General features: G+C 34.6%; 1 pseudogene; it reads right to left on the reverse strand.

Annotated features, from left to right (window-relative positions):
- Positions 1-584: 584 nt before the first annotated feature.
- LOC142615118 (putative mannitol dehydrogenase) lies at positions 585-3,085 on the reverse strand (annotated as a pseudogene).
- Between the last annotated feature and the right edge of the window lie 3,531 nt (positions 3,086-6,616).

The following is a 6,616-nucleotide window of genomic DNA, read 5'->3' on the forward strand; positions in this document are numbered from 1 at the left end:
TATCGTACGAGAATAAAGATAAAGTCCCATTTCGGCAATGCAATGTAGTTGGACTCTCATGTCGATTCGAATGAATCATCTTTTCCGCGGAGGTAAATCTTTGTCTACCCAAGTCCAACCCATTGGCACCCTTTAGGGGTTCTAACCAGGGAGCATGCAAATCCCAAAAACGCATAGTTTCTCCCCCAAAGGCGTAGTCGATGGACAATACGTGAATATTCCTATACTGCCCCTTGTTGGTCCCGAGAGACGGAGGAGGCTGGATTAGCCGAAAGATGCTTGGTAGGTAAATTTTAAGCACCAACAAAGTATTTTCACCATTCATTAATGTATGTTCTTTTGGTGATGTTTTCAAACTCTATGCATTACTTTTATTATGGTTATATTGATTGGGTAAATGTATACATTTTAAAAAAATAATAATAATTAAGATGCGAACAAGTAAAATGACATAGCATTGTAATAGAAGCCAGGCAATGAAGCAAACCGAAATTTATGTGTATATTAACACAAAGTTACCGGATGGGACTATATTCCCAATCCGAAAAGGAAAGAGATTGTATGGGACTATAACTCACCGGATGTTTATCCCAAACCAAAAATCACTTCATCCCTCATTTATCACAAATGCAACCCATTACATCTTTGTCTCACTGTGAGGAAGAAATATTCAGTAAACCGAAAAACAAAGATTAGAGTCTAGGAGATACCAGAAGATAACTTAATCAACTAAAAGATATTCTCATCTCACCAATGAGCCTTACTAAAAAAACAGTAAAAATCAATTGCTCGACTTCAATGTGTTCCCAATATCAATGACAAATCGGTATCTGACATCTGCTTTTAGAAGTCGTTCCATTGCAGTGTTCACATAATCAATTGGAATAACCTCAATGTCAGCTGTTATGTTGTGTTTGGCTGCAAAATCAATCATTTCTTGTGTTTCCTTCATGCCTCCAAAGCAACTACCACCCAATAATTTCCTTCCTGTCATTCCATAACATTTATTAATACACAATTTATCAATGGAAATGCATATGCAGCAATTAGGCTTGTACAACACTAAAGAAAATAATAATAATACACCCAGACTTATATAATTACTAAGTCATATCAACATAACAAGCAACTTTGGATCCCCTTTTCAGATTCAAATGTAACAATTGTATTACCCATTAGTAATGGAAAGACTGGTAACTCAAGTGGCTTCTCTGGTAAACCAACCATAACGAGTTTTCCTTGTGTCTTCAATAGACCAATTAGAGGCAAGAGAGGGTGTTGAGCAGAGACTGTATCAATGATACCATCCATTGTGCCCTGGGCAGCCTATATAGTAGATAAGTTAGAAACTTAGATAATGTACACTTATTGTAACTCACACATGCTAACTTGACAATGCAACATGTTAACATTTCAGTACCTGCATCTGGTCTTGGTCTTTGCTAACCAAAAAGGAGTCAGCACCAAGATGTTCCAAAGCTTCCTTCTTCTTGTTGGGTGATGTACTAATCACTGTCACCTTAACTCTCATAGCTTTAGCAAACTTCACTGCAACATGGCCTAGACCACCAAGGCCAACCACACCCACATGCATACCAGGTCTGTCAAGTCCATAAAATCTCAAGGGATCGTACACCGTGATCCCAAAGCACAAAGGAGAGGGGCACTGGCATCAAGTGGAAGGTTGTCTGGAATACGGACCACAAAGTGCTCATCTGAAACCATGGTGTTAGAGTAGCCTCCATATGTGATGGTTCCATCATAGTACTTAGCACCATAGGTGAGAATCATTTTGGGGCAGTAATTTTCAAGGTTGTTGTCACAGTTATCACAAGAATGACATGCACCAACCATACAGCCAACGCCAACCTTGTCTCCAACTTTGAACTTTTGTACCTTGCTCCCCACCTCCGTCACTACACCTACAAACTCATGCCTGCATTGTCCAATTCAGTTCCCATGGTTTCAATATTTTATGAAGTAATAAAATCCATTCACTCTGTTTCATTGATAATGTACTAACATGTAATGGACATATAGCATGTGAAGTATGGGAAAGTGTTGAATTGAAATGCATACAATGTTTAATCTATTTAAGTTACACATTTGTTTATAATGTTTAGTCCTTCCATAAAACCTTTATCCGAACTATGCTGTTACATTTTATTTATTTTCAAAAACATATTTATGTCATTTTGGCTTTAGCCGCGTTATATGGATGGAGTGGCTACATTGAAAACGTACATATATTATAGAAGTAGGATTCCTAGGAATCGTTAACATTAACATTAACATTCCCATGTATCAAAAAAAAAAAAAAAAAAAACATTAACATACCCAGGGATAAGTGGGTAGATAGACGAGCCCCATTCGTTCTTGACCATGTGAAGATCTGAGTGGCATATCCCACAAAAAAGAACTTTGAATGTTACGTCCTTCTCTCCCGTTGCCCTGCAAGCATACCATACCATGTTATATTTAGCAAAAACCAACAATTCAGAACTAAATTTTCTTTAAAAAAAAAATGTTAAAAAGGATGAATCATTATTGATAATAGTTGAGTAAACTCCATGCACCATGATTAATTTTGATCATGGTCTAGACTCAGATTCCCATCCACAAGTAACTAATTTTTTTTATAAAACATTCTCTATAATATCACAATAGAATAAATGAAAGCCTTTTCACTATTGTCTTTCATCCAAAAAAAGAAAAGAAAAAGGAATGCATAACAAAAAGATCCAATTTCATTTGAGATAAAAATGCGAATGATCCAATTTCATTTTTATTGGCTCCTCCCCATAGTATATGAGGAAAACAAAATGATTATAAGGCATAACAAAATGATCCAATTTCTTAAGATAATCAAAATTTTAGATTAAAAAGAAAAAAAAATCAAGCAAGATTGAATGAGAGAGAGAGGACCTTCTTGAGAAATTGAAGGGAGAGAGGAGGCCAGAAGTATCCCTGGCTGCCCATCCAAAGGCCTTGCTGGGGTGCTCAATCTCTGGTGATTTCGCCATTGAATTTTCTCTAGAAAGCAGGCTATATATGAAGCAACAATTGCAACGTTTTAGTAATGACTAGTAAATAAGTTTGTGATTTAAGTACAAATAATGTACCTATATATATATATATATATAGTAGTAGAAATGAGGGACTGTTAGTGTGGTGACGTATTGGCTCAGCAAATGGGAGCAAGAGTCTGACGTTAGACAAAATTTCAAACTTTCTTGTTGACCACTCTACTGTTTTCTCGAACCAGGAAAAGTTAAGGAAGAGGAGTTTCTTACGGCTTCTTAGTTCTTTTGCCAAGTCTTCTAAAAAAAAATAGTTTTTTTCCCACACTTTCGGTCGGTTTTGTTGATCCGTACGTTTTCTTGTTGTGTTGCCAAAAAGTGCCTTCTTTTTTTTTATAATATTATTCATTTCCTATTTGAAGATTTTGCTGTTTATGGTTCCATTGTGGTTGGTTAGGATATTCATATTCATTTTTTTCACATTCATTTTTTAAATTTAACATTTTAATTTTTAAATTTTTTTATTTAATGGTTGAGATTGAAAGTTTCTTTTTTGAATTTTCAATCTCAACTATTTATTACTATTATATCAAGTCCGTTGGTCTATTTTGTTGTTACCTACCCAAAAAAGATTGGGTTTCTATTACTAAAAAAATAAAAATAAAAATAAAAAAAATCTCCGAAATCCTTCTAAAGTGACATATGTCCTTTATTTTTTTTTTAATAACTAAAATATGATTAATAAATGCTATTTTCTTATATCTAACAATAAAAATGTTTATATATAATATTAATAAAAATTAACATAATTTTAACTCCAAACCATAAAATCAAAATTTATTATTTCATATAAAAGGGAAAAAAGTCCAAAAATAATGAAGAATGTTTTTACTAACAAGATTTCCTTATATATTCTATATATGTTATTATGGTATAAGAGTAATTAGAAGAAATAACTTAGTGTTGTTAAGTCGTTCCACATCGGTAAGGTGTAATATTGAGAAGGAGTTTATCATGTGTTCCGCGACCCTAACTGCCGCATGTAATTTTGGTGTTGGCGTATGAGTGTTTTCCCTTATCTCATTCCCCTTCCCCTATATATATATGTGCGTGCGTGCGTGTGTGTGTGTGTGTTTCTCAAAAAAAAAATTAATTAGAAGAAATAAATAGTGCATTCATAATATATAAATGTTTCTATTTTAATGAAAGAGATTAAATACATTTAGAATTAATGGGTTAATTATGGTATAAAAGTGATTAGTGGAAACAAAAATGATGCATTAATCATCTAAATAAATGTGTTGCATGTTTTTAGTAAAAGTTTAGGGGGCCATTATTTAAATTTATGTCTAATATTAATAATTTTTTTTCCTAAAAACATAAGAGGGACGAGTGACTTATGAAAAGTTGAGGGGCCATTATTTAAATTTATGTCTAAAGTTACATGTTTATTTTTAAATAGTTGCTATTATCTATTTGTCATTCATTTTTTAAAATATATTTTAAACTAATTGTAAAGTTGTTATTAACAACTATTTTGTGTTGGCTTTAATTCCGTGCCAAATTTGATTGTAAGTCTATTCAATCATGTTTACCCTATATTTTATGTGGGATTTCATTGTATGGGTTGTGTGTGAGAGAGAGTGTGAAGACTCAAGCTTGCATTGAAGAAGGAGTGGATTTCGCCGGTATCTCGAGAGTAAACTTCCCGCGAAGTAAGCCAGATGAAGAGCACATGACTGGAATGCGAAGAGTCATGACAATCCGGTGATAGTTGGTGTTTGCGAGTAATTTGTAGGTAAGGCCTTCCCGCGAAACATTCTTTTTTGCTATTTTGGCTTATCTGCTCCACCATGTCTTCACCCACACTATATATACCCACATTACCTACATATTGTAAGGAATGTTTTTCAGAGAGAAAACCCTAGCATACACACTTGAGAGTTAGAGATTGTTATACCCACAATCATCTACACAATCTTTTGTGGTTTTCCACACACTCATAAATCTCCATATCCATATCCTTGAAAGGTTGATAGCTCAAACACTTACCGCATCCAATCAGAGTGTCAAGTGAGGTTTTGGTGCTATCGGGAAGTATTGGAAGAAGCCAAGCTTTGGCGGATGCAATCGGGCGCATTGCGAAATCTGGAAAGCTAGACAAGCTACGGTTCCAAGAAGCCTTGTTGGAGTAGGAGTTTGGAGGGTTTAGGTGCATTAGGTAGATTAAGCTTGGAGGGTCTCTTGCTATTCATGTATCCTAACTTATTGTCTAGTGGATCGATTTACTGCTTGGAGGAAGGCAGAGATGTTTTTCCCCGAGTTCTTCGGTTTCCTCTTTGATAATACATCGGCGTATTATCTTGTGTTTACATTTCTCTTCCCTACTCTTTTAGCATTCATTTTACTGCTATTATATGATGAATATGGCTCAGAGTAGTTTTATTCTTGGTCACTTGCATTTACTCTATTTCGCACTTAGTTTAAGTTAGAGTAAAATAAATCGAGGCGTAATATTTTAATATGGGGTTTGAATAGCTCTTGTGGTTTTACAAAAATTCGAGCTTTCAATTGGTATCAGAGCGGGTGCACTTCTTATGGTTTCATTACCTAAGTGCGATCCTAGACCCTTTTTGTGATGGATCAACCACAATTGCTCAATGCTCCACCATTCTTTGATGGGAGAAACTATGCGTTTTGGAAAGTCCGTTTGAGGGCATTCCTTTGTGCTATAGATGAGTTCGTATGGGATTCCATTGAGAATGGGTATGTTAGACCCACGATTGCCAAGTTCAAATGGGACAAGGCAGCTTTTGCTTTGGCAAATGCCAATAGTAAAACAATTAATGCTATCTTTTGTGGTATGTCTACTGATGGATTTCACAGGATATCGCATGTGAAGACCGCCAAGGAAGCTTGGATGATTCTTGAGACTACCTATGAAGGTACCAAGAATGTTAAGTGTAATACCCCACATAATTTTATTTAAGAGTTTTCTTTGAAATATAATTGATGGGCTATAGGCTTTCTTTTAATTATTGCTGCAGCCCATTTCCCACTAAACCCACATCTTATAATACAAACTACAGGGTAGAGGAAGAGATAGTCAGGGTTTTATCTAAGAGGCTAAGAGGCTAAGAGGTGTTTTCCTTGGAGTTAGAGCACATACAATTGAAGAGACAATCAGATTGTTCAAGGTAAGATTTCTCTCAATTAGAAACAAGAAAAATTAGAATTTTATAAGGTTATTTTGAAATTTGATTTTGATCCTAAGATTTATATTCTAATGTTTAGATTTTCCGTTGGATTAGATGTTAGATTTGAGCCATGGGATTTCACGAATAAATATTGGTTTAAGTCTTCCATTGGATTTGTACATATAATCCTAGTTTGAAGTCAAACAATTCGGCCATTCTTCTTCCGTTGAATTGGTACATACATACATACATATATATATATATATATATATATATATATATATATATATATATACACACACACAGCTACACAACAAATCAATAAAATAACAAATCAAAGAAGCGGCTACACAACAAATCAATAAAATAATGGTAACGTGGCCAATGATGCAGCTACCC

Source organism: Castanea sativa, chromosome 11, assembly GCF_040712315.1.
Source record: "Castanea sativa cultivar Marrone di Chiusa Pesio chromosome 11, ASM4071231v1".
Lineage (NCBI taxonomy): Eukaryota > Viridiplantae > Streptophyta > Magnoliopsida > Fagales > Fagaceae > Castanea > Castanea sativa.